This window comes from Cricetulus griseus, assembly GCF_003668045.3.
Source record: "Cricetulus griseus strain 17A/GY chromosome 1 unlocalized genomic scaffold, alternate assembly CriGri-PICRH-1.0 chr1_1, whole genome shotgun sequence".
Lineage (NCBI taxonomy): Eukaryota > Metazoa > Chordata > Mammalia > Rodentia > Cricetidae > Cricetulus > Cricetulus griseus.
In genome coordinates this window covers 85005582-85030150 of record NW_023276807.1, presented here as the reverse complement: position 1 = coordinate 85030150, position 24569 = coordinate 85005582, and the positions used below count along the sequence as shown (strand labels likewise).

The 24569-nt window shown below is 39.6% G+C and overlaps 1 protein-coding gene and 2 pseudogenes across 5 annotated transcripts in view; 2 read left to right on the top strand and 1 right to left on the bottom strand.

Annotated features, from left to right (window-relative positions):
* Positions 1 to 24569, top strand: part of Wdpcp (WD repeat containing planar cell polarity effector) — a 269428-nt gene that overhangs the window by 12401 nt on the left and 232458 nt on the right. The gene's annotated exons all lie outside the window — the stretch shown is intronic.
* Positions 8123 to 8511, bottom strand: LOC107979572 (annotated as a pseudogene).
* LOC100764650 lies at positions 22851 to 24380 on the top strand (annotated as a pseudogene).

Here is a 24569-nt window from a genome sequence, read left to right as displayed (position 1 = left end):
CTCAATAATTTAATTCTGATTTGATGTGAGCTTAGAGGGAGTGAGCTAACGATAACAATAGAAAATCTTTTATTTAGCATTCTTGGGTTTTGGGAACAGAGTTCTGACATGCTAAGCTGCAGGGCGTGGTTGCAGTGAGGAAAACAAATCTCAGCCACCATCAGGTCTTAGGTGAGTCAGGGAAGCCAACTACTAAATGGAAAAGTTGGCAGTTTGGGAACCTCATAAGATAGAATGATAAGCTGTTCTTGAATTTCAGAAAATCACGTGTGGGTCTGGGTTCCCTAATTGAACTACCTTTAGAAGTTCACAGATGTTATTTTAGGGTTCCATCTGTAAAGTAACTCAGCTTCTTTGAAAGCGTTTCTCCTTTTCTTGGTCTTAACTGTGTGGATATAACCATTGCTGCTTAGGGAGGCAGAGTTAGAAAGGCCTGGGAAGTTAGCACTGCTGCTGTCTGAGCAAAGCCTCCCCTTCCTGATCTCTTGTATTTGGCTTCTATTTCAGTTTGCTCCTTTCCAGCCTTCTCAAATATGTTTGTAGGGCACAAGTGGAGAGAATTATGATATTGAAAATACTTAGGAGGTTGAAGCAGGCAGATCTCTGTTCAAGGCCAGCCAGGACTACATAGCAAGTTCCAGGCCAGTCCAGGCCATGCAATGAGCCCCATTTCCCAAAACAGCAAAACAAAAACCCAAACAAACAAGAAGAAAACACATATTATTCATTTTTTTTTTTTTGTGGAATATCTTCTGGCATTGGGATAGGTGGGGGGCAGTTTCTCCAAATGGCTACTATGGGTAAGCTTGGCAATATGTTTGCATCTTGCTCCTTTTCCTGCCAGAACCCTATCCTACTGTGTAGGCAATATAGGATGAATGACTCATTTCCTGGGTAATTTCAGAAATTAATATTATATTTATTTAACTTTATTTTAAATAATGATTATGTTGGGACAAAGATTTTCTGGAATTTAATACCTTATTCACTAAAATTATTGTGAAACCATGACTATTAATTAAATCTGCCATATTAGTTTAGTCTGATTAAGATGCATAAATATATTTTAGTATTTTCTTTTTATTTTATGTTATCTCAGCATTATGATTTAGTGTTTTTCCTAAAAGACATATTAATCACTTGTATGGCTATCTGTGTGAACTGTAGACTATTTACAGTTAACATTTTTTAGAAGCCACAGTCAGACTTCCCACAACATATAATTTGCCTTTGAAAATTTCCTGCTTTGGAGATCATTTATTTGTGTTCTTACTATTTTAATATGAATGAAATAAATATTAATAATGAATTGTTTAAAGTACAGTATTCCAGTTAATTCCATGTATAATTAAAAAATTTAAATACATTAACATTTCACAACATAGTCTGTGATTGGGATTAGGAATGTTTGTGTTTGCTGTTCAAATACTCACTGCAATATTTGATATTTGGATAAAATGCTGTTTTCATATCAAATATGTTTGTTCAAACTTTTAGAGGATATAGACTAGAGTCTTAGAAATTTTTTATTTAACATAAAATTATTTGTTTTCAAATATTAAAAGTGAGAACAGTTGGGGGAATCTTTGTGGTCATGTGACTATTAGGTTTTGCATATTTACCTCCTTTAATGATATGTTACCTTTTCTGTCATACATAAAACATTTACTCTCCAAGTTGTGTAGTGAGATGAAGGAATAAAAGAGTGAGATGGGCTGCCCTGGCCGTTCTGCTGTGGAGAACATGAACCTATCTTGTTTCCTCAAGCTCACTTACCAGATGAGGGGAGGAAGCGTATGTTTATGTTAGAGCACAGTACGTCCTTGTATGTCCTATGTGAATGGTTTAGAGTGTTGACATGTAAAATGCTGCTTGACTGAACCAACTGTTTACAACAAGCCCAGGCCAGCCACTCTACTGGAAAGATGATGCAAGCTCACTGAAGTTAAAGCCACTGTCAGGCAAGATTACACTAGAGACATAAAGTCTGGGTTTTAGCTTCAGGAAATACCACTGTGGAAATTACTCTCTAGGTAGGATTAAATATAAAAATTCTAAATACGAATCTAAAATGAGTTAAGTTACCAAGGTAACTACAGCTAATTGTCAAAGGGTTTTTAAAAAGTATTTTGTTATCATTATTTGAAAATAAGAATGGTTAAAATTGTGGAACTAACTTTGGATACTGAAAGAATATGGTCTTTTTTTTTGGCTGTGAAATTTGATTTTAATCATAATGAGTTGGCTATGAGAAAGTTATTAACTAGTAGATATTTAGTCTATGTATGATATGTGGTATAGTAAAAATTACATATTTAAGTTCAGGGGTACATAGATCCTAAAATTCTTAAAATCTCCAAAACAATGCATCTTTTTTTTTGCATACTAATGAGAATATGGGTTGGGTCCTGGAGAGAGGTATTGGTTGCTAGGTAAATCAGCTTTCTTGAAAGTTAGACTTTCAGCCACATTTGCCCCTACTATAGTGAGGCGAGAGGGTCCAAAAGTTGAGTTGATTTCCCATGACCAGTGATATAGTCAACCACGTCTGAAACCCAAAAGAACACAGAGAACTTTGCCTAGCTGAATATGTGAAGGTTGCTGGAAAGTAGCTTATGCAGAGGGAGCATGAATGCTCTGCATCTCTTTCTACATGTCTTATACTAGGCATCTCTTTCACTTGACTATTTGTCAGTGTTCTTTGTAGAATTCTTTGCAAGGTAACTAAAAGGGAAAAGGATGTGGCATCCTCATTTTATAGCTAATTGGGCAGAGGCATAGGTAACTGATCCTAGTCTCTAAAATAAAATAAAACCCATCTCTTGTGGTTCTCAAAACTGCAAGAACATGCTAAAAGACTTAACCATGTCTTCAAACAAGATTATTATATCTTCTTATATATTCCATTTATGACAGGGAGACCTGGCCCAGCACTGCTGTCAAGTACCTCAAGAGTTTCTTCCTATGGGACCACCATCCAGCCAAAGCTGAATTCTTAACTATGCTGCAGAAAATAACTTGAAGATGTGTTGAGTGAAGCAAAATTATCAAGTTAATCAAGTAGAGATAAGAAATAGTATATACTTTAGATTTATGTGTGAAGAGGGATGGAGGAAGAAGACAAGGAGGAGAAAAGAGAAGATAAAAGATATGAGTGTAGCTTCTCTGGAGAGAGTTGTCATTAGTTGTCTGTTTTATTTTTTTGTCAGCTTGAACAAGTTATAGTCATTTGGGAACAAGGAGCCTTAATTGAGAAAATGCCTCCATTAAATTGGCTTGGCAAATCTGAGGGGGCATTTCCTTGATTAATGATTGATGTGGGAGGACCCAGCCCATTGTGGGTGGTGTTATCTCTTGCAGGTGGTTCTGAGTTGTATAAGAAAGCAGGTAGAGCAAGTCATGGGTAGCAAGCCAGTAAGATGCATTCTTCTGTAGCCTCTGCTTCAGTTCCTGCCTCTAGGTTCCTTCCTTGGGTTCCTGCATTGATTTCCCTTCATGATGGATCTTAACTTGTAATCAAATAAACCCTTTCCTCCCATAGTTGCCTTTGATCATGGTGTTTTATCACAGCAATAGAAACCCAAGTGGGACAGTATCTTTGCATTTGATATATTGTATGTTTCTGGGGCATAACTTATGGTGCTCAAAGAATGTTATTTATAACAAGACTTAAGAACTAACTAGTTTAAAAACTCATAGTTGAAAAAGTAAGTTACAAAGTATATGAATTTACTTATTTCTCTTAAAGAATTTTCTTTTATAAATGAAATTATAAAGTGGTTTTATGAGGAATTGTTTAGATTTAGGGGTGAGAAAAAGGGTGTCAATGTAGTTACACTTGAGTAAAGGTATAGTAAAGGAAGTCTACGAACAGCCAAATAAAAGAATAACATGTTTATTTGGGGAGCATACACACAATGAAGATAAATAGCCACCATAGTCTTTTGCTCCTGGAGGTGCAGGGCCTGCCCTATAGGATGTTCCAGCCACAACCCAAGAGAGAGATTGAGTGAGCCCCTCCTCTTCCTTATAGGTCACGCCTGTACACTGAAGCCATAACCTAAGGAATGGCAATTACCTCAAATCTATTGGCAGAACAAGATGCTACTACATTTACCCTTTTTGTCTAAATAAGAGGCTTTTAAACCTGATACAAAAACTATAAATGATAACAAATATCAAGTATAGTTCAGAGGAAAGAAAGGTAAAAATATACACAAATTTAGACCTACAACCAGTAAGAGCAACATTAAGCAAGAAATACATACTAAATGCCAATGGCTTATAACAGAGATTACTCCAATAGCTGTCCTATTCTGGAAAGTCTTTTGTACCTGATATGCTTTAGCAAAGTTGAGAGAGGATATTAGCTGTGACTATCTAGTCTTCAACCTCATCAAAGACCTGAGAAGGAAAATAACATTGCTAGGGTAAGCAGGAAGTGCTTCCTAAAGGTGCAAGAAATGACAGAAACCATTGGCTACCTAGACAGTCACCCAAATTCTCACAGTAATGCTCAGGCAACTGACTTTGGCTAAGGGCTAGAGTACCTGACAGACCATATCAGAAGCAGGAAAATTCTAAAGACTGTCCTACCCTGACTTGACAAGCTTTGTCTAGTTAGGACAGCATGTTCAATATCAGTGGTCAAGTCAAGGGCAGTTCTTTGCCCAAAAGACCAGTTTTGCCAAGAAGAAAACAAACTCCAAATGGTGTATAACTGGTGTGCCCATCATACTCACAAGAATAGCTTGTTGATGCCAGGAGCAATTGTGTCTTATGTCAACAGAGTTCTAAATTATTAAAACATTTAAATGCCATATTCTGTAGGTCTTTGTAGTGTTTGAAAATCAAATATCTATGCTGAGTACATCTTTGAGCATATAGAGAATCTGACTAACATAACTAGGTATGAGACATATGGGTGACTATAACCTGTAATTCTCAATAACATGTATTACTGACTGAAGCTTCATATATAAAAATAAACAATCTTTAAACAGATATGCAGCATGAGGACAATAACCTCAGAACTGTAACTGTATACATGTATATGTAAATATCTTGATCAGAGGTAGAACTGTATAGTGCAAAACAATAAAATATCCTAAATTGTATCAATATACAGAATATTTTAAGCATACATATATACATACAATATGATAAAATAACTTTACATTTGTGTGCAAAACATTGTAAGCAGAAAGAGGGACCTACATAGTATGGCAAATATAATTTCAAGTTTGAAACAATATACAAATTATCCAAGACAGGAATACAAAATTAATTTTACATGAGTAAAATTACAAGAATCTATAACAATGTAAGTTATCTGTCTATAGCTAATAGTTGCTAAAATAGTTCACAAGAAGATACACTAATCTGCCTATATCACACCCCAACCATTCCCCTTTATTCTTTTCCAAAAGAGATTCCTGAATATGAACTTCATATTCTACCTGCAACCCTACACAACTTATAACCAACCCTAAACAGGTAACAGTTCTCCATATCCTTGGGAAAAAACCAAAACACCATCCAAGCCAACTGTGAGGAAAGGGGGTGTCATTTTCTTAGAATTACTTCTAGCTATCATGGGGGGGTGTCCTGGTTAAGTCTCAGAGGAGTAGCTGTAACGCTTGTAGCTAGTCTCCGAGTAGTAGGTGAAGCTTGTCTGAAGTTCTTATCTGAAGCTCTGGCCAGAGTGTTGTAAGGAAATAGACTATCTTAGATAGCTAATCTGGAATTGTCTAGAACAGTTTTAGTCTAAAACTGATCCTTGAGTGGTGTTTACCAGTTCAAAGACATCATTTTGAACCAAGTAGAATCAATGTTGTGAGGCCCCATCTTCTTTCTGGAGACTTTAGAGATGGTTGTTAGGAAATTTTATTGTTCACCGTGGAAGACTTAAACATTAATATCAAAATGGAAAGTTTAAATTTTTATAGGTATGCATACAAGGAAAGGTACCAATAGAGATGAAAATAAGTATGAGGAAAATTAGGATTTTTGGAGAGATAGCAGTTTTGACAATAATAGTCCCTAGTTTTTGGTTTTCTTCTGTCTCATACCCGGTGGCTCCTCTGATATGAGACAGAAACTCTGAATTTTTCTTTTAACAACATGCTTGGATTTAGAGAAGGAGAGAGCTACAGTCCAACTCCACAGCCAGCTTTGATTTTTAAGTGAGTTGGGACTACCACTGTACTGGAGAGTAAGGATATATAGGTGTTTAGGTAGAGAGATTTTACACTGTATACATACTGGTACCATAGGTCAGATTCTTCTTTGCTTGGTGATTTTTTCTGGATGGCTATCCTTTCTTCTTTGGGCATCTAGATGTCCAATGTCTTTTGGCTTCTTGAAGATGGGTATTTTCTTTTTCCCTGCAAAGACAAGAACAGAACAATGTCCCGACCTTTGTGAGGTTTCCTTAAAACTTGTGGGATTTTCACCTTTGTGGATGAGCTATAATTTCCCCTTCTCAGGAGGTTTCTCCTGTTCAAATTGAATCTTGATTAGCTTTGATGGTATCCATAGCTTTCCTTCTGTAGAAACAAAAGTGAAACCCCTACCCCAGCGTAGAACATATCTTGGTTTCCATTCTGAGGTCGATGTATCCTTGAAGTACACTGGCTGATTTAGCTCAGAACTTTTTCTATTGTCCCAGTGTCCCCCACAGCTGTTGTTCCTTTCTCATTAGCATTAAGAAAATTCAAGGTTAATAAGGAATTATGCAGTTTGTTTTTGAGGGTCCTGGTTCCCCCTGCTTGTTTATAGAGCATTTCTTTTAAGGTGCAATTAGATCTCTCAACAACTGCTTGTCCTTTAATATGTGGCATACCTATAATATGATTTATGTTATAATATTTAAAAACTGTTTTATCTTACTAGAGACATATGTTGGAACATTGTCAGTTTTTAATTTGTTCAGGTATACCCATAACAGCCATTACTTCTAATAGGTGTATAATTACAGAATCTGCCCTTTCAGAGCTCAAACAGTTGCCCATTGAAATCCTGAAACTGTGTCTATTGTATGGTGCACATATTTTAATTTTCTAAATTCTGCAAAATGAAACACATCTGTTTGCCAAAGTTCATTTGTATGTATACCTTTAGGGTTACTTCCTGAAGGTAAAGGAGTTTGGTTATAGAAGGAACAAGTAGGACTTTAAAAAAACAAAACAAAACAGAAAAAAAAATGATTTCTTTAGCTTGATGCCAAGTGATGGAAAAACCATTTTTTAAACCTTTGCTATTCACATTTTTTTAAAATGAAAATGTTAGATCTAAGAGTTTCCTGGTAGAATCTTTAGGGCCTTTCAAATAGATTACAGTATCTTGTGCAAATAAGGATACTTAGACATCATTCTTCCTTTACTATTTGTATCCCCTTTATTTAATTCTCTTGGCTTAATAAGTAAAGGTATAGCTAACACTTTAAGCACTATATTGACTAAGAGTCTTTTCTTTTTCAGGTTTGAAAGAACATGTCTTACTTCAGGTTTTTAAAGGAAATGCTTTCAGGCTTCACCATTTAGCCTGTTTGATAAAGGCTTATAGTATATAAGCTTTGTTATATGGAAGTATGTTCTTCCTACTCCTAGTTTCTTTAGAACTTTTACCACAAAGGGATGTTTAACTTTGTCAAAGGCTTAGTGCATCTATTGAGATGATCATATGATTTATGTCTTTAAACCTACTTGTGCTTTCTGTATTGTACTTACTAATACTTACTAATTTGCATATATTAAACCATATTTTCAGTCCTAGAATGAAACTTAATTGGTTAATGCAGTAGTTAAGCTTCTCTAGAGGTACAGAACTTATAGAATGTATGTACATATATTAATATATACATACATATATTCATTCTATAAATTATTTATATGAATATATAAGAAGCTTTTTTTCCTCTTGTTTTCTTACTTGTCAGGTTAATTCTGGCTTCCCAGGATGAGTTAGGAGCCACCCTTTCCTTTATTGTGTGGACTAGTTTAGGGGTGCTGTTGTTACTCTTCTTTAAAATATGCAGTGTTCAGCATTAAATGCATGCTTTCCTTTTTGTTTTCCCAGTGACCTCCCTGCTGAGGGTTTTATCTCCACATGTTTTATGTATTTAGAAAAGGAATCCCAGGATTTTCCCTCTGTGTGTCTTCACCTTGCTGCTTCATGTTCCATGATGTCAGATGAAACTGTCAATACAATGAAACCAACCTGACAGGATAGGAACAGATTATTCCATCATTTACTAGGTCTTTGAGTTGCACTTCAAGTCTGGGGCTGAGCACTCCACACTTGATTAACCTGCCTGTGAGGTTCAGGACAGTCTTCCCAGCTTCCTCGTCATCAGTGATTTCAAACTCACTAATGTGACCCTGCTTCTGTACCAAAGTTAGAACCAGACAGTGACTTTGGAGCACAGCATGATATAACCGAGCATTTGTTTCGCTTTTCAGCATTGTTGATACTCTTGAGATAATCAGCCAGGACACTTATGCACGCCATTATGGTGCCTTGGAAATACTGGAAAGAGGCCAAGTGAGGTCCATGTCCTCTCTCACCCCAGTCTCATTGATAGTTATACATGTATTTTAATTTTTAAAAATCCCTTTGATTTAATATTGATAGCTTATATTGATCTACAAATTTATTCATTTCTTTTAGATTTTTCTGACTTTTCAAAGTATTCTCTAATGGTCCTTGACACTATGTTGTTTCTGCTGTGATAACTCCTTTCTCTGTTCTTTCATTGACTTGGTCTTCCATTTTTCCTTTTGGTTAGTTGGGCCAAGTTGTCAATATTGTTTATTCCTAAAATACCAACTTCTCACTTCTTTGGGTCTTTCTACTGTTCTTTCAGCTTCTGCTTCATTATTTTATACCCTCCAATTTTTTTCCATCTATTAGCTTTGTGTTTAATTCATTTTTTGTTTTCCTAAGACTTTGCAGCATGTACTTAGGTTGTTTATTTGAAATCACTCTGATTTTTAAATATAAGCATTCATGGTTATAAATCTTTCAGAATTGCCAAATATTTCTGAAGGTGTTTTCATTTTCACTTGATTCTAGCAATTTTTAAAATTCCTGCCTGAATTTCTATAGTGATCCACTGATTGTTCAAAAGTGTATTGTGGAAAGTCTGTATGAAAATATCCTATGAAATCTATTATCATATTACAATGAAACCTATTAATTTTTATTTTAACTCAAAAATAATTGAGTATATTGTTAAAATTCTGTGTGTTTGTAGAGTTTCTCTTGCTGTTGTTTGCTAATTTCATTCCAATATGCTCTGATGAAGTCCCAGCACTTATCTAGATTCTCTCATACTTATTAAGACATCTTTATGGCCTAAAATGTGATCTGCTTTGGAGAAAGTTAAAAAAAAAATAAGAGCTACTGAAAAAAATGTGTGTTCTTTAGCTATTATATGGACTGAAAATGTCTGTTAAGTTTATTTGATCTATGGTACAATTTAACTCAGGTTTTTTTTTTCTAATTTTTTTTTTGATATGAATGATTGATCTGTGCATCAGTAAATTATATACACCAGTAAGGCAATTCTGTAGTTCTAGCAATCCATTGGCCACATTAATCCTTAGATGAAGGGACTCTCTTTCCACAGAGGGAAGGGCCACATCCCAGAGCCACTTTCACAGTTTGATCCTCCCACTGCTTAAACTTGAGTGGGTCAAGCACTGTCTCTCATGGTTGCCTTTTGAGGTCCTCTCCCATCTAGACACCAACTCCTCCAGCTCCCTGAGTTGTGAATGTTCCTTGCTTCCCTAGAGTAACTGTCTCAAACAATGGGCCACATTCAAGACAGTGTTTGACTGTGCCATTCTCAAGGGGAGGATAAATGGATTTCTTCTCCAATGCTGGCCTGTCATGCAAGAGTTATTGTGTAAGTTGTGGCAAGTTGACATTTAAACCTAACAATCACTTTCCTCTTTTACTATATCAAATTGGAAATCAAGACACTGCATTAAGTTGATGAGTAGAAGGATAGCAGAAGAAAAGAAAAGTAGGCTGCTGTTTTGTAGATAACATTAGCCTTATTGCTACCTGGGTTTTTAGGTTCAGAGCCTGGGCCCTGGAAGTACTGACACTGTAGACTAGGCAACCTATCTTCTATAAGCTCATTAAAGATATAAACAATGAAAGACAAGGGAAGAGGGCTTATTTAATGTGGCTACCTCAAGAGGAGGAACACAAAAATCTAGTAGAACAATCTGTCTTCAGAGTCCTGACATAAGGTTTAGGTTTAAATAGGCAAGAAGTATGCATAACTAAGTAGTTCTAGTCTAGCTGTGGTCCTGACATCATTAACCCACCATTGTCTCTGACTCTAGTCTTTCCTTCAAGGTGTTCTGACAGTGTCCAAACAGTGTGAGGTCACTGGAGACAAGCTCCCCTTTTGGCTGGCACTGGGCTTTTGTTTGCATTTTCTTTCTGTTAGCATGAGATTCCCGGGGAAATTACAATTCCAATAGATTGGAAAAACAATTTATTGTTTCGATAGTCTGATAGCCCAAAGGAGGCACAGAAGTGTCTCTTTAGCATATCTTTATTCCTGACAGACTGGTTGTATTCTCAGGCTTATGAAATAATCCCCACAGTTTGCCTCCTGCTAGTGGTGTGAAGACACATGACATTGTTAGGCTTTCAGACTTTTTTTTATATCAGAGAACCTTTTTTTCCCCCAAGTCAAGAATTTCATTTTATTGCAATGTATAAAACAGATAAAAGTAGCATTTATTTTGTTTGTTTATAGAGTAGAAAGGGAGTTTATTTTGGTTTATAGCTCTAGAGGAATAGAATCTATCATAGCGGTAAGGCATGAGTTGTGGAAGGTATGGCAACTGGAGCAGGAAGCTGGCTGATCTTATTTTCATCTACACATAAGAAGGAGAGAGAGACAGAGGGAGAGACACACACAGACACAGACACAGAGAGACAGAGAAAACAGGCAGTGGGGCAAGGCTATAACCCTCAAAGGGGCTGCCCCCTCATCTCCCACTCCACCCCAGGTGACATACTTCTCTAGCAAGACTTTCCCTCCTAAAGGTGTAACCTACACAAACTACTTAATTCACCAGCTGGGGACCTAAATGTTGGAATACAGCAGCTTATTGAGGACCTTTCTTTCTTTTTCTTCCCCTCCCACTTTTAAACTCCCCCCCCTCATACAATTAATCTGAATGAAGTTTCTCCTCCCTCTACCCCTTTCATTTCTTTCCCACCTCCTCTCTGGTCCACAGCCACTCCCTTTCTTTCTATCTCTCATTAGAAAAGAACAGGCTTCTAAGAGAAAACAACGAAACATAACAAAATAAAATATAATTAGCCAAAACAAAAACCATCACATCAAAGTTGGACAAGCCAAGCTAACAGAAAAATAAGAGCCATATGTTGGCCCTCTGATTGCTGAACTTCACTCCGTTGTTTTAGAGGATCTTTTTTCCCCCTGGTGTCCTCCATCCTCTCTCCCTCACTCTTTTTACCTACTATTCCATGTGTTTCTCTTTATGCATAATGTCTTGCTGTGGGTCACTGCATCTGTTCCCATCTGCTGCAGGAGGAAGCCTCTCTCATGATGACTAAGGCACTCATCTATGAGTATAGTAGAATATCATTAGGAGTCATTTTTTTTTTTAAGGCCAGTAGTATTTGGTTTTACCCTAGGTCTCTGGACTATCTAGTCTCTGAGTCTTGGTCACCATTCTCGGCTATGGGGTCCATCTCATGGAGTGGGCCTTATGTCTAATCTCACATTGGTTGATTACTCTACAAGCTTTGTGCTACCATTGCTCTAGCATTTTGCAGGCTGGACTGATTGTAGATCAAGGTTTTGTGTTTAGGTTGGTGTTTACATTTCTCTTTTGGTAGACTGCAGAGTATCTTTCCTTGTCAAAGACTTTAGAACATGTGATGAAGGTTCTATGTAGGCACCAGCTTGATCTTTCCATGTTCAATGAGTTGTGTGGGTGTGGTCTTCAGTGTGTGGGTTTTACTGTCAGTTTGTGTAGAACAATCTATTGTCTTGGCAGCAACCTGAGATATTTGGGAATTTCCATGGGACCCTTTTAGCCAACAACTCAATTGGATAAAACCCAGTCCCAGTACAGGAAGTTTCATTTCTCGACAAAAGATGGTCAATTGGAGTTTCCATCTCCCTCATTATTTGTAGACTTATTTAGGATCACCTTCATATATTGTAGGAAGTTTCTACTGCATTATGTTTCCAAATGACCCCCCATGCCCTTCACTTCTAGCTGTCTCCCCTCATTCTATCAATCCCATCTCTCCTCTCCTCCCCTTCCTACTTCATTCTCCCCTTCTTGTATCCCCCCCCCCCAGTCTACCTGCAGAATCTAATCTAGTTCCCTCTCCCAGGGAGATGCATGTTTCCTCCCCAGTCATTGCCTCTATGCCTAACCTCTGTGAGTATTATAGTGTTTTTATTGCTGTGAAGAAACACTACAACCATGACAACTCTTTTAAAGGAAAGCATTTAATTGGGGTATGTTTATAGTTTAGAGGTTTAGTCTAGTATCAGCATGGCACGAAGCATGGCAGCATGCAGGCAAACATGGTACTAGAGAGGTAGCTGAGAGTTCTACAGCTGGATCCAGAGGCAGCAGGAAGAGAGAGAAAGACACTGAGCCTTGCTCAAGCATTTGAAACCCCAAAGCCAGCTTTCCTCCAACAAGGTCACACTTTCTAGTGCTACTCCCTAATGACCAAGCATATGAATATATGAGCCTATGGGGGCCATTCTTATTCAAATCACCATACTGGGTCTACAGATTGTAGCTTGGTTATCTATGGCTAATATCTAGATATAAGTAAATACATTACCATATTTATCTTTCTGGGTTTAGATTACCTCATTCAAGATGATTTTTTTTCTAGTTTCTTCCTTTTGCTTGCAAATTTCATTGTCATTTTTTTTACAAGCTGAGTAATACTCCATTGTGTCAATCTACCATATTTTATCTCTGTTGAGGGATATCTCGGTTGTTTTTAATTTCTGACTATTATGAATAGAGCAGCAATGAACATGGTTGAACAAGTGTTTCTTTGATAGAATGAAGCATCCTTTGGGTATACACCCAAAGGTGTTAAAACTGGATCTTTTGGGTTTTTTTTTGTGGGGGTTCAAGACAGGGTTTCTCTGTGGCTTTGGAGGCTGTCCTGGAACTCACTCTGTAGACCAGGCTGGCCTTAAACTCACAGAGATCCACCTGCTTCTGTCTCCTGAGTGCTGGGTCTAAAGTCGTGCACCACATTGCCCAGCTTATAACTGGATCTTAAGATAGATTGATTCCCATCTTTGTGAGGAACCACCACACTGTTTTCCACGGTGACTGTACAAGTTTGCACTCCCAACAACAATGACAGAGTGTTCCCCTTGCTCCACGTCTTTGTCAGCATGAACTGACTCTTGTATTATTGATTTTAGTCATTCTGACAGGTATAAGATGGAATCTCAAAGTAGTTTTGATTTGCATTTTTCTGATGGCTCAAGATGTTGAGTATTTCAAGTGTCTCTTAGCCATTAGAATTTCCTCTATTGAAAATTCTGTTTAGATCCATATCCCATTTTTAATTGGGTTAATTGGTTTTGTAGGGGGTAGATTTCTTATTCAAGGTACAACATTCTACCCCTGGCTCCCCTAGGCTCATGGCAATCTCATGAGGCAAAATGCATTTAGTCTTCAAAAGTCCCCATAGTCTTGACACTGTTCAGAAGTCCAAAGTCTCTTTGAGACTCAAGGCAATCTGTTACCTATAACCCTCTCTAAAAATTAAAAAAATTACATTCTTTCAGCATATATTCCCATTCCAGAAGGGAAGAATAGAGATGTATAGGGAGGGAAGATTTGACCAAAATGAGGCCAAAATGGAGTCTGGCAATCAGCAAATCTTGTAGGGCATGACCAGTATCTGAACTTTGAATTTCAGCGGGCACAGATGGTCTGGCCCTCCAGCTTTGCTGTGTGTAGCATACATTTCTCTTGGGTTGGTTTGGCTCCCTGTATGCATCTCTCTTTGGAAGAGAGGAAAAGAGGAAGGCAAGACAACAGACAAGGAAGGTATGTTGAATGGTGCAAGAATTTAGCTGATTAAAATTTGATCCATACACAGGAAGCAGAGCAAAAATAGCAACATTTTATATGTGTACATGTAGAATATTTGCTTTCATTAAAGCAATATTTGAAAATGAATGTTGTAGATGACAGTTGTGATCTCAGCCTCAGTATCCAGTTATTTCTGTTTTGTTTTACTCACTCAGCATTGAGAAATGGTGAAAATTGCCTTACTATTTGAGGGTGATGGAGTCACTCATTCCATTACATCTCCACTGCTTTTCTTGATATATTTCTCATGGTGGGAACACTTAAGGCTTAAGGGAGAAAGTCTGAGAAAACTTGTGCGGCACATGGCCCTTTATATGTCATTTATGTAACACATGCCTTTCCTGTGTTTATATATTGAAGGCTTTTCTTGAACATAAGCTGCCTGTTGTTTGTTGCCTAGGTGGGAAGTGTTTCCAGTCCTTTTCTGCAACTGGCTTTTTTCATATTTTATTTATTTATTTACTTATTTATTTTTGGTTTTTGATACAGGGTTTCTCTGTGTAGCCTTGGCTGTCCTGGAACTCTCTCTGTAGACCAGGCTGGCCTCAACCTCACAGAGATTCGCCTGCCTCTGCCTCTCGAGTGTTGGGATTAAAGGTGTGCACCACCACTACCTGGCCTCATATATTGATTTTGATCAATAAATGTCTTTCAGTCTGTTTGTCTCTCCACATTTCTGAAAGATGTGCTCCCAAATATATTTTGGGAATACAGTGTATTTTCAGTAACTACTCCCTTGCTGATCAGAGGCATAGTCACTAAGAGGAACCACAAGGCAGACAAACTGATAGTTCTGTAAGATGTGGCAAGATATAAATGAAGTTTTAAGGCGGAATCATATGATGAAATAGCTTGAAAGGAGAGATGGTGTGACATTGTAGTCATTGAGTAAGTATAAACAGTGACAAAAGGAAAACAATGTAGCAAACCAGAGCTAAAAAGTAAGGTTATGATGGGAACAGCAAGTAGAAACTGGACAGGCAGCTTAGGGTCCAGATCCTGAAGGCAGCAGTTCCAGGAATGTCCTTTGTTTTCAGAATGGAGTTCTGGTTTGTTTGCTTGTTTGTTTTTCTTCTTCTCATGTAACATCCCAACTGAAGTTTCCCCTCCCTCCACTCCTCCCCTCTCCCCGCAGACCCACTCCTCCTTTGTTTCCTGTCAGAAAAGAGGCTTCCCAGTGACATCCGCCAAACACAATAAGAAAAACCCTCATATCAAGGCTGAACAAGGCAATCCAGTAGGAGGAGAAGGGTCCCAAGAGCAGGTGAAAGAGTCAGAATCACCCCCACTCCCCCACAAAACCCCCAAGCTAAACAACCACAGCATGTTTACAGAAGACCTAGTACAGCCATGCAGGCTCCATGATTGCCACTTCAGTCTCTGTGAGCCCTGCTTAGTTGAGTCTGTGGTCCTTGTTCTCCTGGTGTTCTCGGACGCCTCTGACTCCTACAGTCATCATCATTCCCCCGCACTTCTGAGGGTGTTCCCTGAGCTCCACCTAATGTTTGGGTGTGGGTCTCTGCATCTGCTTCCATCAGCTTCCAGAGAAAGCCTCTCTGATGACGATTGGACTAGGTACCCATCAATGAATATAGCAGAATATAATTAGAAATCATTTCATGACTTTTAAAATTTATTTTTTATATTTTTAAACTTTTTATTGGTTCTTTGTGGGTTTCACATCATGCATCTTGATTCCACTCATTTCCCCACCCTTTTGCATCTGCCCTCTGCCCTTGTAACTCCTACCCCAAGTTAAAACAAAGTCAAATTTAAAAGAAAAAAATTGGAAGCTGCAATGTGGAAGTGGTAGTATGACCCAGTGAGTCACACAGTATACCCTTTGGTCTGTACATCTTTACATGCAGCTAGCACTGAGTCATCTGTCTGGTTTCAGGCCTCTGGTTTCTGCACCACTATTGATGCTAGCCCTCACTGAAACGCCTCTTGTTGTTATTCTGTGTTGTGGAGATCCTGCAGCTTTGGGTCTGCAGGACCAACCCCTTCAAATGCTCCAGCAGGTCCTCAATGGGATGGATGTTGGGGTGGGTTAACTCATAGCCCTGGTTTTGTGTCTGGGTGGTTGCTGGGTTGATCAGCCCACCAGCTCTCCCACATCCTCAATACCACGGTGAGTTCTCCCACACCACCCCAGGTTAGTTCACCCTATGCAGCAAAGAGCAAGGGGCAGGGCCAGTTCTCTTGCTCTCACACCCTCCAGCTGGCTCACTAGCACCTACACCACCAGGACCAGCTTTACTGTGTTGCCCAAGTGAGGTGCAGGGGCCACTTTCCTGAGTGCTGCAGCTGGTGAGAGGCATGGTTTTCTGGCTCTCATGACGTCTCCCATCTGCAACAGGTGGGGGTGGGGGAGCTCCTTTCCCTCCTCGATCATACCACCTTATAGCAGATGAGGGGCAAGGCCAGATTTCTTATGCTTATGCAGGCTCACCTATCCTCCCTAGCAGTGCTGCCAGGCAAGGTGCAGGGCCACTTTGAATACTGCAGCTGCAGCTGGTAAGCGGGCAGGGTCAGTTCTTTTGCCTGCCCCATGTAACTTTTTATTTTTTCTGGTTTTTCAAGAGAGGGTTTCTCTGAGTAGCTTTAGAGCCTATCCTGGCACTTGCTCTGTAGATCAGGCTGGCCTCCAACTCACAGAGATCCGCCTGCCTCTGCCTCCCGAGTGCTGGGATTAAAGGCATGCGCTACCAATCCCTGCCACATTTTTTTGTTGTTGTTGTTGTTAGTCCTGTTTGGTTCTCCTCTAGGTCTTTGAGCCATCCAGCTTCCAGTTCCTGGCCATTTGGCCAGTTTCAGCCAAAGCTTCCTTTTGCAGTATGGGCCTCAAGTTAGACCAGTCATTTGGTTGGCTGCTTTCACAAGCATTGACCCACCATTGCCCCAGCACATCTTACAGGCAGGACCAGGGTGGGTTGAAGGTTTTGTGACTGCATTGGTGGTCCACCACTGGGAGCTCTGCCAGGTTATTGAAGGCGGCCAATTCAGACTTGTGCCCTCCATTACTAGGAGTCCTCACTAGGGTCATACTCATAGGTTCCAGGAAATTATTGCACTAGGTTTCCACATTGCCCCTTACATACCTTGTTATCCAGTTGTTTCTCCCTGTATTCCTCATCCCTCCCTTCCTAACCTGATCTCTCCTGTTCCTGTCTCCTCCAGCCCCCAGTCCACCAGCAAAATCTATTCTATTTCCCCTTCCAAAGGAGATCCACGCATCCCCACTAGAGCCCTCCTTGTTACTTAGCCTCTCTGGGTCTGTGGATTATAGTATGATTATCCTTTACTGAACAGCTAAAGTCTACTTGTAAGTGAGTACATATCATGCTTGCCCTTCTGGGTCTGGGTTGTCTTTCTTGGGATTAATTTTTTTTTCTAGCTCCATTCATTGGCCTGCAAATTTCATGATGCCATTTTTTCTAACAGCTACCTTTCCTCATAAAGAAGCACCCTTGCTTAGAGGCCATGCTGAAGGCTGTGACATGAGCGCCAGTCCAGACACTCCATCCTGCTGGTGAACCAGCAGGGATTAAGATTAGTTCTATCATATTCTTGCTAAAAGTATGCAAGTCATGTCTGCTATTAAGGACATTTGAGAAAAATCCAAATTCAGGAATCTTCTACTGGTAATCAGCTTGAATGATGGCCAAGTCAATAAGAAACAGAATTATTCCACACCAAAGTGGACCAAATCATAGTACAATGTAAGCCATGGTCCCAAACTGTGTTCTGAACGTGATTAGAGTAGGAGGGAAGTTAGTTAGGCTTCTGTAATGCCTATGTTCTTTTGTTGATTTTGGTGGTTGGAAAATGGGTATTAGGATAGCATCCTTAGTTTTAGGAAATATACACAATCATTAAAGGGTAATGGGACATTAGGTGACAACTTAATCTCCATTGGTTTGGAGAATACTAGTGTGTGTTTGTATTATGTGATAGATAGTGCTCAGCTTAGTGACATAAAATGTTAACAATGAGAGAAACCAGGACGAGAGACTACAGGAGTTCTTTGTATCATTAGTGTAGCTTTTTTATCCATTCAAATCACTTCATAATAAAGTTGAAACTAAATGCCCTTGTTCCCTCAAATTCTGAGGATACCTATGAATCATTTCACACTCAAAGCTCTGCTTACCAAGAAAGAAGTTGCATGGGATTTTCTTTTTTTAAGGAACAGAATGATGTAAGATTGAGTTTAAATATTTACACAAAATAAATGAATGGAAAATTAAGCCTTAAATATGACAGTGTCAACATGGATGGGACTCTCTGGCTTTTTAAAAAATCTTTGGAAAAATACCCTACAGTCCAAAGTGCATAAATCATTTCTTAACAGCAGAATTAGGAAAAATAGCACCCTGGAGGACAAGCGCCTCAGGCACTCACCCCCTTCCCTAAGCAAATGACAGACCGTGAAGCAACTTCAAAGCTGCAAAAACAACTGGCTCTGACATGTACCAAGATGGGGGAAATATTTCCCACAAGCTTAAAATAAATGCTTCATCCTTAACGAGAACAAAAGAAAAGGCAGTATCGTATTTCATAAGTGGAATTTAACAGTTGAAGAGTTCACTTTATTTACTTATGACTTTATTGCTACTTGTTTAAAGTTGGTAAACTTAATCGAGCTTGTTTTTATGTTCATTCTTCCCTTCCCTCATGTCTTTAGTGGTGTGGGTAGAATAAAACTCTTAAAAGACTTTCCTCAGGTGGCAACAAAAGTCTTAAGAGGCTTTCTTTCTGAGCTATTATGCCCAGACAGGTTAAATTTCATTTCACAGTCTTTAGTTTGGCATTCAAGGGTTTTGTATAGTTTGAGGTAACATATTTTCTTTCTTGCTTTGTAGAAATCATCTTTATACACACTTCTATTTATTTTATATTGAAGAAAACTTTGGTTATAATCACACGAAGTGACCTGTATTTTCTAAATACTTGCTAACCTCTCTCTCTCTCTCTCTCTCTCTCTCTCTCTCTCTCTCTGTGTGTGTGTGTGTGTGTGTGTGTGTGGGGTGTGTGTGTGTGTACGTGCACACTTGTGCATTTTTATTACTATGCTTCTATATTCTGGTGTGCATGTGTAGCTCAGACGATAACTATTGGAGTTGGTTCTCTTTCTACTATGTGAATCCCAGTCATGAATCTCAGGTCCTCAGGTATGGAGGTAAATGTCTTTACTGGTTAAGCCCCAGGAAGCTATTTCTTTTATTTTTTTCAACAATAGATTTAATTTTATTTTAAAAATTCTATCAAAATCTCATAAATGTATAGAATGTATTTTGACCACATCTACTCTCACTACCTCCCTCCAGCTCCTCTTGGAACCCCCAACTTTTTTTTTTTAAGTTTCTATTTGTTTTTATTAGTTCAAATTAGGAACAAGCTTGCTTCACATGTGAATCCCTTCTCCCTCTCCCTTCCCTCCCCCCTCCCCCCACCTACTCCTCACCCCATCCACCCTCCACTCCCCAGGCAGGGTAGGGGCTTCCAAAGTCCACCACATCATCCTGGGCCTGGCCTAGGCCCTCCCCCATGTGTCCAGGCCGAGAGTGCATCCCTTCATGTGGGATGGGCTCTCTAGTCCCTTCTTACACCAGGGAAAAATACTAATCCACTACCAGGGGACCCCTAGAGTGCAGAGGCCTCCTCATTGACATCCATGATCAGAGGTCTGGATCAGTCCTGTACTGGCCTCCCAGACAGCAGTCTGGGGTCCATATGCTCCTCCCCCTTGTACAGGCCAGCTATTTCTGTGGGAACCCCCAACTTTATGTCTTTAAAATTTAGTGTAACCTATTGAGTCCAATTAGTATATGACAAGCCACTCCAGAAACAAAAAGTGACTTTTTCTTCCTCAGTAGCCTTCATCTGCCAGTTGTTCCTCAGTTTGAAGTTGAGGCCTTAACACCTTCAGAGTCGCCTATTTTCATTTGATTTTGTACAGTTCATAGCTGTAGTGAGTTCATGTGTGGAACTGTCCTGACAGCATTTCATACATATCTCCATCATTCTGCAGTTCTTATATACTTCTGCTCCCTCTTCCACAATGTCTCCTGAGTCTTGGGTTGGGGCATATTGATAAAGATGTCCCATTTAATAACAAGCATTCAATTATAAATTATAAATCTCTTTGTTAACTACTACCCATTGCAAAAAGCTTCTCTGATCAAGATTGAGAGTATAGACACTCTATTGTTTAGCATGACCATTTAGGAAAACAACAATAATAGGCTTCTCCTAGGCATCTGACCTTTCCAGCTATGGGCTTTTGAATAGGTTTACAAAACTGGGAATGAAATTTCTGCTGTGAAGCAGGCCTCAAATCCAATCAGAAAACAGTTGATTAGCCCATAACTGTCATGCCACTAATGTACCAGTGGGTGCATCTCACCTGGCAGGTTCTGGAAGATAAGTATTTTAGCAGTAGGGTCCAGCACTGGGTAAGATCATTGATGTCTTTTCTTCCTCAGCAGCCTGCGTAGCACCTTTTAGTACCATGATAGCTAGCCAGCAGTTAGAGTTTCCAGATCAGTTGGAGCTGTAACCAAAAGTGTGCAGTATTTTCAACAATAAAGTCTTGCTATCTAGTTCTTGTTGGCAACCAAAAGCAATGGTGGTTCTTATTGCTTCTCTGACTAATAACTCATAGTGAATGATACTATGTGTTGTATGGAGATTTTCATTTGATAACCCATGTATTCTGAGGGCAACATTGTCCCACTGTGCAGGGCTCCTCTGTTAAAACTTGTTTTTGAAAAAGTTTATTTTAATTTTTATTTCCGTGCATGTGCGTGTCTCTGTTTAATCTACCACTTGGATGTGGGTACTTGTGAAGGCCAGAAGTGGGCATCAGATCTCTTAGAGCTTGTTGTGAGCCACCTACCTATGTGGGTGTTGGAAACTAAACTGGGGGTCTCTGGATGAGCAGTAAGTACTCCAAACTGGTGGGTCATCTCTCCAGCTCTCAGAGTACCCCCTTTAAAAGTGTATTAGTTTATAAACTACTGTGTCTCCACAAGCTTCTTCATGCATCTGTAGTTTTGGTTAACCCTCCTCCTACCCCTTCCTCTCTCCTATCTCCTTATTCTCATCCCTGCTTAAACTTTCAACCCCAGTATGCCTTCCATCTTGCTTTATGTCACTTGTGTTTTACTAAATTATCTAATTATATTTTTTACAAGTTGCAAAATTATAAGTTTCTAAATAGCTTTTGCATATACTCTTCGGTTAAACTTTCTCCTATCTCCTCATGCCACCCCAACTCCAATATTTGAACCTTTCATTCCCCAGGATTCTCCATATTTACTTTCACTTTTCTAATATTTTACTAGCTCCCATCTATAGTGGGAAATTACCAATACGGAGTCAGGTAGAAATACAAGGGTATTTAATAGGGAAAAGCCTTACTTACAGAGCGACCTAGCCAGCCGGCGTGGCAGCAGCCTGTACAGCAAGAAACAAAGAGAAACCGAAAGAGCAAATGCAGTCACACTATGTCATTCTGACCACGCCCTCACAAGCCTGGTCAGGCACACCTGTAGCCAGCCCCTAAGTAGGTGTGGCTACAGCTTCCCCTACACCCATCCTTTAATATGTCTGTTCCAAATGGTCCTTTTCTAGTTTGCTGATTTCCTCATGTACTCCAAGTTAAATACACAAAACAAAAGATTTGAAGCTAACACCCCAAATGAGAGAAAACATGACATTTGTCTTCCTAGGTATGTGTAACCTTATACAGTAGTATAATTGTTTTCTTTTTCATCCATCTTAGATTTTATGATTTCATTTTCCTTCATAGCTTGGAATTCTAGGAAGGTATTTTTAGTCATCTATGGCTCATGGTGATTTGTCTGTTATAGTTTCTTTGTTAATGCCTTTTGCTTGCTGTTTAAAAATACACTTTCTCTTAAACATTCTGTATTTTTGTTTAACTGTTTCTGTATGTGTTCTTTGTCTTACTAACAATACATCAACTCCAAAAGATGAGCTACTGTGTTTGTCAGAGTCTACTATTTAAAATTGAATTGCCTTTTAAGATCCTCTGAACACTTGTTACCTAATATAGCTATAACATTTTAAAATTTGCATGTAATTACTTTCCAAAACCTAGTGAAAATTTAAATACTTTTTAGCACATTGGTATAGGTGTATTTCTTTTTCTAAGAACAATTGCTCTTAGACAAAAAATACAGACTAAATAGAAAAACATCAGTTTTTTTTGCTGTGTGTTTGTGGTATACATGTGTTTATATGGGTATGCGCATGTTTCTATTAAGAGGCCAGAGGTTAATGATGGGTGTCTTCTTTTCCTGTTCTCCACTTCTGTTTTAAAGCAACATCTGTCACTGAAACTGGAGCTTATTGTCTATGCTGACTGGCCCTGGGATTACAGAGGTTCACTGATGGGCCCAGTTTTTGCATGTGTGCTGGGAGTCCAAACTCAGATCCTCATGCTTGGGTAGCAAGCAATTAATTGACTGAGGCATTTCTCCAATCTGAATTTAAAAAAAAAAAATGTGTCTTTTAAAAAGGAAATTGAAGCTGGGAGTTGGTGGCACACGCCTTTAATTCCAGCACTCGGAAGGCAGAGGTAGGAGGATCTCTGTGAGTTCAAGACCAGCCTGGTCTACAAGAGCTAGTTCCAGGACAGCCTCCAAAGCCACAGAGAAACCCTGTCTTGAGCCCCCCCCACAAAAAAATAAAATAAAAAAGGAAATTGTAAGCTCAGAATTTTGCTCAATTTAAGAATGTTCCCGAGCTCTCAGCCCCACACTCAGCCCGTGCAACCATGTTTCAGCCGGCCGGCCACAGCCAGGACTGGGTCATGGAGGGCCCACGGTACGGTCTCAAGAAGGAACTGCTGGTGGACGATCCCCGACAGCGGCCTGGCCTCCGTGAAGGACGAGGAGTACGAGCAGAAGGTGAAGGAGCTGCAGGAGATCCGCCTGCAACTGCAGGAGGCCCTGCTGGCCGCCAAGTCCTGGAAGCAGCAGCTCATGGAGGACGTAGACTCTTTCCTTCCCTTGGCAATCATCCATGAAGAGAAGACTCTGACCATGGAAGTGATTCGGCAGGTGAAGGGAGACCTGGCCTTCCTCAACTTCCAGAACAACCTGCAGCAGACTCCTCTTAACTTGGCTGTGATCACCAACCAGCCAGGAATTGCTGAGGCACTTTTGGAAGCTGGCTGTGATCCTGAGCTCCGAGACTTTTGAGGAAATACACCTCTACATCTTGCCTGTGAGCAGGGCTGCCTGGCCAGTGTAGGAGTCCTGACATAGACGTGCACACCTCAGCATCTCCACTCCATCCTGCAGGCCACCAACTACAATGGACACACCTGTCTTCACCTAACCTCCATCCATGTCTACCTGGGCATCGTGGAGCATTTGGTGTCTTTGGGTGCCCATGTCAATGCCCAGGAGCCCTGCAATGGCCGGACAGCCCTCCACCTGCTGATGGACCTGCAGAACCCTGAACTGGTGTCGCTCCTGTTAAAGTGTGGTGCTGACATCAACAGAGTGACCTACCAAGGCTACTCCCCCTATCAGCTCACCTGGGGCCGGCCAAGTACCCGGATACTGCAGCAGCTGGGCCAGCTGACCTGGGAAAATCTTCAGATGCTGCCCGAGAATGAGGATGAGGAGAGCTATAACACAGAGTCAGATTTCACGGAGGATGAGTTGCCCTATGATGACTGTGTATTTGGAGGCCAACGTCTGACATTATGAGTGGAAAGTGTCAAAAAGAACATGGACTTGTATATTTCTATAAAACAAGAGTTTTATTTTTCTAAAAAGAAAGAAAAGAAAAAAGAAAGAAAGGGGTATACTTATCACCACACTGCACACAGCCTGCCCCCAAGCATCTTACTCTGGTGATGCCAGATTGTTATTTTTGTGAAATGGGGAACAGATCATTGAAATTCAAAGAAAATGTCTTTTAAGGCTCACATTTGTGAGGTTTTGGGAGGTGGTTTTCCAGACTGATGAAAGGGACCACATTCTATTTATTGTGCTTTTGACTGAACAGTAGATCTGGTAGCTGAGCCTGGTGTGTCCTCATATGTAGAACCAGGTGTTGAATGGTATGTGCTTAAGTCACTCCCGACTGAGGTTTTTGTTACCCTCTTGTAAATGTTGTATATGGTGTATTTTGCTGGTAACTATTTTGGTACTTCTAAGATGTATATTTATTAAACAATTTTTTCCATTCATTTATTTAGCTCATAAATAAAGTCATACACAATTATGATCCACAATACAGTATGTTCACAATGGCATGGCTAAATTAAACCAATTAACATGTTATAACACACATATTCATCATTTTTATTTTGAGAACACTTAAAGTATACTATCTCACAACTTTTAAAATATAGCATATTGTTATCAACCATAT